This window comes from Syngnathus acus, chromosome 8 (assembly GCF_901709675.1).
Source record: "Syngnathus acus chromosome 8, fSynAcu1.2, whole genome shotgun sequence".
Taxonomy (NCBI): domain Eukaryota; kingdom Metazoa; phylum Chordata; class Actinopteri; order Syngnathiformes; family Syngnathidae; genus Syngnathus; species Syngnathus acus.
The window spans coordinates 446,348-454,596 of record NC_051093.1 but is presented as its reverse complement, the minus strand read 5'-3'; the positions used below and the strand labels follow the sequence as shown (position 1 = coordinate 454,596).

Here is an 8,249-nt window from a genome sequence, read left to right as displayed (position 1 = left end):
GGAACAGGCCAGTCCAGGACGGCTTTGATCTTATCAGGTCCGGTTGAACCTGTCCACTCTCAAGGATGAACCCTAAGAAGGTGACGGATGGTTTGTGGAACTCGCACTTCTCTGCCTTGATGTACAATCGGTTCTCCAGGAGGCGCTGTAGCACCAGGCGGACATGACGGCGGTGTTCGGAGGGGTTTCGTGAGTAAATGAGTGTCATCCAGATGGACAAATACTAATACGTTGAGAAAGTCCCGGAGGACATCGTTAACTAGGGCTTGAAAAACTGCGGGGGTGTTGCAAAGTCCAAAGGGCATGACGAGGTACTCGAAGTGGCCTAGCAGAATCTTGAAAGCGGTCTTCCACTCATCTCCCAGGCGGATCCTGACCAAATGATATGCGTTTCGGAGGTCGAGCTTGGTGAAGATGGTGGCTTCCTGGACTGGTTCAAATGCTGATGAAATGAGGGGAAGGAGATACCTGTTCTTGACTGTGATGAGGTTGAGGCCACGGTAGTCGATGCAAGGGCGGAGAGTCTTATCCTTCTTGCCCACGAAGAAGAATCCTGCACCCAGGGGTGAGGAGGAAGGGCGAATGATGCCAGCGGCCAGTGATTCGTTAATGTATGTTTCCATAGCTTGTCTTTCTGTGCATGAGATGTTGTAGAGCCTACTGGACGGTAGCGGGGCTCCGGGAAGAAGCTCTATGGCGCAATCGTAGGGGCGATGAGGTGGTAAGGACGAAGCTTTGCTCTTGTTGAAAACCTGTCTTAGATCATGGTATTCTCCGGGAACATGTGAAAGATCGATCGAAGCCGGTTTCTGGGTGTCACTGGGGGCGGGCGAGATTGCACGGCAGACTGAAGACAAGAGGATAAGCATTTCGTGGACCAGGACTCGATATGGCGCTCTGACCAGTTGATCTGCGGGCTGTGTCTCTGGAGCCATGGAAACCCAAGGACAAGGGTTTACTGTCTGATTGGAAAGACAAAAAATGAAATAAGTTCTCGATGGTTGCCAGAAATGAGCAGCTCCATGGGTTTGGTGCTTTGGGTGATGCTAGAGAGTCCCCTCCCATCCAGGGCAGAGACAGAGAGAGGAATCTAGAGAGATTCCATCTCAATCTGGGCTCGGGAGACGAATTCCTGGTCGATCAGGTTTCTTTCACACCCCGAGTCGACCAGCGCGGATAGCTTGTAGCTATAGTTGTGGACAGAAATCCTGGCGGGTAGGGAGAAGCGAGGAGACTTAATACTGGGAGGATGGTCCGGTGGTCCTCCCCTCATGACCGTCGGACCCTCTCTTTAGGCCGAATCGGACAGCTGGCGACGAAATGATCCAGGGAGCCGCAGTACAGACATTGTTGGGACTCTCGGCGCCGCTGCAGTTCCTCCGGAGATAGTCGAGCCCGGCCAATCTGCATGGGCTCGAGCTCTGGAGAGGACTGGCAAAGCGATCGCCCCGGCATACTGGGCCTGGCTAAAGGCTCCCATCCATTCCATTCGCTCCCATCGGGAGCTTCTCCGTCTCTCCCTAATCCAATTGTCCAAACGAATGGCCAGGGAAATTAGGCCGTCCAAAGTGTCTGGTTCTTCCTGGACTGCCAATTAGTTCTTTAAGGACTCATCCAAGGCTTAAAAGAACGCCGTTTTCAAGGCTACAGGGCCCCACCCGGACGCGGCTGCTAACGTACAAAACTCAATGGAAAAATCTGACACGGGGTATTTCCCTTGCCTAAGCCCCCATCACGGGCAAGACACACCGGTCTGATCGGTCTCGTTCGAGAAGGTCTGCTTAAATTTCCTCAAAAATTCTTCGTAAGAACAGCCAAAATGCCTGTAGTCAGTAAATTGGGCTTCTGCCCATCTTAGCGCCTTGCCCGTGAGGAGTCCCAAAATAAATGAGATCTTTGCTCCGTCATGGGAAAAAGACTGAGGAGAGCGATTAAAAACTAGTGAACATTGTAGGAGGAAACCTCCGCAACTACCACCCTCTCCGGAGAATTTCTCCAGATGAGGGGAACGAACCTCGCCGAAGTGCAGACTCTGAGGTGCTCGTGGCGCCAGCTGGCGGCGAGGGGGTTTCTCTGACCTGGGTATCTTGAAGCAATCTGGTCACTTGTTCCAGATGAAGGTTGGTTCGTTGCTGCTGCTCCAGGAGGGCTTGGAGAGTGGACTCGTGGGACTGGAGTTGATGTTGCTGGTCTGCGAGGGCTCGTCTGAGTGGCTCTGATTGGCCTGAGTGTTCTGTCATTGTTTTAGCGATTGTTTTGACCCACATGCAGAAAACCAACTCGGAAGTTCAGAATTGAGTAAGGAGTCTTTAATGGAGGTGATACGGTGGAGGGTGAGCGGGAGGAGCTGAGCCAGGAGCACGGAGCGGGAGCAGCAATAACGGAGCGTGAGGAGTTCGGCCAGAGCGGGGTGGATCTTGGCGATGGTCCGTGGAGGAAATCTAAGAGCGTATAACACACAATATTTCGTCAGAGAATTCAATGGTGAGAACTAGGAGCGAGATCAAGGAGCTAGAGGCACAACCGTGGAGGAGATCACATAGGCAGACACTCAGGCAACGAGCCGCTGGCAGCACACTCCTTAAAAGCCTTCCCCTAACGAGCCTGATGAGCCGCACCTGAGTCCTCCGCCACTCTGCTAACGGCTGCCACCTGTGGACCTGAAAAGAACACCTCCCTGGACCCTGACAATAACGTGATTGAATATGTACAACAGCCAAATTAATTTGCACCACATTCAAAGGCAGACAGAATGCCACCATTTTTTTTCAAACAGGGCAAAGTTTATCATTGGAGAATGGTTCATTTGAAACTTGCAGCTAACATTTGCTTCATTCTTCAACAGCTAGGAAGTGAGTGTGAAATGCCCATGACAAGGAAAAGTAAGTTTTTTTGTAGGCACTAGTCATTTAAAAAGAGGTCATAGCTGCAGTAATTTAAGTGAGTATTTTATTTCTATTTCTCTTTATTCTCAGAGTTTCTGAAGGTCATCGTGAAGCCCCTTCTGGCAATCCCTGGGCTGAGGAGCCTCAACTCTCGTTCAGAATGTGACGCGGAGTGAACGGTGCCCATGACTGATCTGGAGACCTTTTGATATGATGTCCAAAGAAATAAATGATAAACAGGATGCAAGACTGAATGACAAAATTATTAAGCCTAGAATTGGTTTGTCAACATTTTGGATGTCCCCCCCTCACTCTTGATAGCTTGCAAATGGAATCTGTAGGGTTCTGTTTGGTTTAATTGCTGTACTGTCAAAGTTACTGACTTTTCAGTTACTTTTTTGCTTGATTTACAAGAAAAAAAGGCCTCAATTCAATTTTCTCTACTCTTAATTCCACTCTTCTGAGACACTGTTCATAATTCCTTGTATACAAATTGCAAAGCAGTCTTGTGTTAGGAGGCCGCTGATTTGAAGACCTGCATGTTTCCAAGACCATGGACAGGTATGATTAGTTTGACATCTGTACTGTAGATTAAAAAAAGACAACAGTGAAGGCTTACAATGTGGTGGCTGCGCTCAATGTTGACATTTCTTTCTGTTGTAGACTCTACACAAATGACAATGACAACGTTCAATATGCATGCTCGTGTGACTCGTGCAGAGGGCCCTCAGGAAGACTGCTCTAATAGCGTTGGTAAATAAAAAAAAATAAAAACCTGTTTGCTCGTTCCTGTGCGATTGCTTCATGTTTGAAATGTGCGCCTGACATGAGATGCATCAAGGAAAAACTATTTTACAGGTAGTTGTGTTTTTTTTCCCATATTCATATTCACGCTCGCCACGCAGCTAACGCTCGCCACGCAGCAGCTTTCAAGAGCCAAAGAAACGAACGTGGAGAGGGATTAACAAAACCAAGGATCTCATGAGTGAAAGGAAAATACGCTTGGAGCAGTATTTTCCGCCTAGCTTGGACGCGCTGCCCTCACGGCGCCTCTGAGCCAGTGTTGAAACTCTGTTGGACACTCTTTTTACCACCTTTTTACCATGCCGACGAAAGTGGAAAAAGAGCTTAAGGAAGAGCTCGATTTTCTGACTGTGGAGATGGAGGCCGTCAGACTGGAGCAGAAAACAATTCTCAACTTGATTGAAGAACTTAGAACGCTACGACTACAACTCAATGAGAAGGAAAAAACAATTGCACATTTGGAAAATCGAGTGTCGGACCTCGAGCAGTACACAAGAATGAATGACATAATTGTCACTGGACTTGCGATTAAACCCCGGTCATTCGCCCGGGCGGTGGCGGGTTTTGATAAGACCAACCAGGCCGACTCAACCAGCGCGGAACAACAGGTGACAGCCTTTTTCCTATCCAAGGGTATAGAACTGGACGGGCATAGCATAGAGGCCTGTCACCTGCTCCCACAGAGAAGGACAAGCAACAAACCTGCTGTAATACTGAGATTTGCAAACTGAAAACATAAAACGGCACTGTTAAAACAAAAGAAAATGCTGAGAGGATCCGACGTTTACCTGAATGACCACTTGACCAAAAAGAATGCGGATATCGCCAAGAAAGCTCGCTTTTTACGAAAGAACAGAAGATCCAATCCACATGGACAACAAACTGCAAAGTCAATATAAAGCTGAACGGAACGCCAGAGGAATCCAGAGGGATGGTCGTCAGAAGTATAGAAGAATTGAACAAGTATCAGTGACAATCAGACAACTACACAAGGTAACAATGCTGTCTATTATGGACTGGCTACCTGTGGAAATGACTGTAGACTGAAATGGCATTAGACTCTTCTGATATAGTTGAACTCACTGAACATGCATGGATTTGGTTATAACATTGACCCTGATAGCAACTTCTTTAAGAATGTAAACAGCAATTGTGGTTATTATACAGATGAGTTAATGCCAAAATCAATGTAAATCAAGGACTGTCAATTATCCATTTTAATAGCAGAAGCCTTTACGCCAATTTTCAACATATTAAGGAGTACTTATACCATTTTAAGAAGCAATTCAATATTATAGCTATTTCTGAGACTTGGATTAACTCAGAGAAAGGTGCAGATTTTGAGTTAAGAGTGGCCTTGTTTGTAGACCAGAATCTCAACTTCAAGGTGATTGAAAATATGACTGTAACCAGGGCTGTGGACTCGGTTCGGACTCGGGGACTCGGTCGGACTCTGTCATTTTTGCCGGACTCGGAATCGGACTCGGTGCTGATTTTGACAGAGTCCACCGAGTCCGACAATTAAAAAAAGAGGCAAGACGCAGCCAGAGAGTGTCAGGTTACAGTCAGCGCGGTAGGAGTTGGAAGAAGCAGTAAAAACTCCACCAAACTCGTCGTAATGACCCGTGATATATGTTATATCCTTACTATTTTCCAGGTTCTTAGATAGCAAGAATAGGTCGGACAACGACGTGAATGATAACTGCTTTATTCCTTACTCACAGTGCGTTCACAGGGCGTACCAGAACAACACAGAATGCCCATCCCACTTCCGGGGTTTTTCTACTACGGAATTTGAGTTAGCCCAAAATACACAACATCTCTTCCCCTCTTACAATGAACGTGCTATATGCATGTCGTACAGACGGAAACGTTTTGTGATCAAATCTTTCATAACGAGAATGATTTGAGTGAATTGATTTGAATGAAATTGAGAAGAAATTTCCGTTCTGAAGGCTCCTTTTGTCCCAAGCAAAGTGACAGATGGTGGGGAGGGGGGTAAAAATTGTAAAATCAATTCACTCAAATCATTCTCATTATGAAAGATTTGATCACAAAACGTGTGTGGCTTTTTCTTAAATGAACACGTTTGACATTGCTATCGTGTCAGCTTTTAATTATATTGCGCTGTCATGTTAAAGCAAATTAATAAATGCAACAATATTAATTTGCTTTGAAAATACCTGAGTAATAAAATAAAATGGATGGATGGATGGATGAATGATGATCACAATTAAGTATAAAGTCTCCTTTGTAATATATGCTCCTTGTAGCCTGTACCCAAAAAGAGGAGTTTCTTTGCATCGAGGTTTATGCAAAGAGCTCACGTAATTATATTGTTGCGTTTTGGTGAAGTGAATGAGTGTTCCGTCTGTACGACTGGTCTTTGAATGCACCCCGCTTCAATGTCAGAACGCGGATGAATTTAAAGACATCAAATGAGAATAATCCTTTATAAAAATTAAAATTGACTGACGCAAACGTGAGTTCTTCATGTTTTTATTGAAAACAACATAGTGCTGACGCCGTACGACATGGGTTTTTCGCTTTCCAAATAAGGGTTAGATAAATGTCTGAGCTATAATGGTGTAATTAATGATTAAAACTTGAAAGTATCTGTTTATTGTATTCGTTTATATGTTTAATAAAGACAAAGCCATCACAAAACTGTTGTAATTATTTAGATTTTGATCTAAATTAGCCTTGAATAAAGACTAAGCAGTCACATGAATTAACAGAAAAAATGGACAGCCGGACTCGGACTCAGACTCGGACTCGGACTCATGGTCAAGAGGCCGGACTCAGACTCGGACTCGGTGCAAAAATCCGACCGAGTCCGCAGCCCTAACTGTAACTATTGCTGATGTAATGGAATGTATTACCATAGAAATCGACATGGGAAAAAAAAGAAATGTAATTGTTAGTTGTGTTTATCGAGGTCCTGGCTCCAGCATTGACATTCTTAAGGACATTATGGAGGGATTATTTGCCAACACAAATCAGAAACTGAACTTCTTCTGTGGTGATCTCAATATCGATCTTCTGAATCCCAACAAACATAAACAGACTGACAAGTTCTATGATACATTGTGTCGTATGTGTCTCTTGCCCATGATCACCAAGCCAAGCAGAGTAACATCACATTGTGCCACTGAAGGAATAGGGTCAAAAGACACAAAACCCGCCTAGCCACAATACCAGATACGCTCACATCTCTTTGGATAAAGTATATAAGCAGACAAGTATATTCATGGAATCAACCAATAAAGCAGACATAACTAGACATTCTTTGATGTAAGATAATAACAGAGGTTGCTACAACTTTATGATTCAATATGTATTTCTGTGCACTGCAAAATAAATGTCTTTTGATATGTTGCTTACATAGCTTAATGACCCTTAAGGAACTGTGTAATGCATGCCTGATGTTTGTTCTCTAAATCATGGACACGGCCAGAGTCGTCTTGACCGTACAGTACTTGATTATATCTTGTGTTTTGATTAAACGTCATATGTCGCCTAATGCGAGACGCCAGCTTTTCGATTACTACTGAACGCTCTGCACAGAGGGAAATGTTTTGCCTAACAGAAAAGATATGGTGGGAAGCATGATTAAACTAAGAATATAATGATGTGAGCAAAGACATGGAGTATCAAAAGAACTAACTTTGCATAGTCAGGGAACAGTAATAGATTAATGATGTTACAGCCAAAAAGCTCACATTAATTCGTACAAAATGACAAAAGTGAAAGAATGAGGTACGACAGCATATGTGCAAGAATGGAGGAGAATGTTTACAGGAAGGTCACTCGGAGATAAAAAACCAGCTGGTGCCAGAAGGAGACAGCCAAGGACTCGGCCAAAGATGATCACCAAGGCCGAAAGACGGGATGGAAGACCACAGCCCCCACACACACACCGAATCTTCCATAACCAGCACCCACTCCCATGGAATCAAACTCTACTGCGAACTCGCCCCACCCCAACGACTCATCACCCATCAAACGCGCCCCACACCAACTGAATATAAGCTGACCAAAGAACCTTGAACGTTGCCTTTTCTGATTGGAGACTTTCTGCTCTTGAAAGGCCCAGCGCTGTATTGTACTTTCCTGAAAACAGAGCTTTCTTAACAAGAATTGTGATTGAACTCAACCAACCTGTGTGAGTCTAATTTCTGCTTCAGTGTCTTTACATTTTCCTACATCTGAAGAAATCAAACGAGCACGCAGGGAGTAAATTGGATTACAGGTGATTGGCAAGGGCTTTTGCCGTGAGGCGCAGATAGCGCTCCCTAAATTGTGGACCAAATCCAACAAATGGTGACCATCCGACGTGATTTCTTCAGAGGGAAAAGTGCATACTCCAGGAAAGGATTATTCCTTCCCCGCTCTTGCTCAACAATATTGCAGCCCGATCGGCACAAAAGGTAAGAGGGAATTTTTCTCTCTCTCCCAGTTCAGCAATGTTGTGGAGTGAAAGCGGAATACAAAAATTAATAATGTCAGCTGTGTGTTCAGGAATGGTTGTTGTATAGATTTTGGGCTTGTGTGGAACTT

The 8,249-nt window shown here is 44.8% G+C and overlaps 1 long non-coding RNA gene across 1 annotated transcript; it reads left to right on the top strand.

Annotated features, from left to right (window-relative positions):
- The first annotated feature begins 3,234 nt into the window (after positions 1 to 3,234).
- On the top strand, positions 3,235 to 3,664 carry LOC119126177. The gene is made up of 2 exons (XR_005098606.1): positions 3,235 to 3,446; positions 3,549 to 3,664. It is a non-coding gene; the product is annotated as an uncharacterized LOC119126177 (long non-coding RNA).
- The last annotated feature ends 4,585 nt before the right edge of the window (positions 3,665 to 8,249 follow it).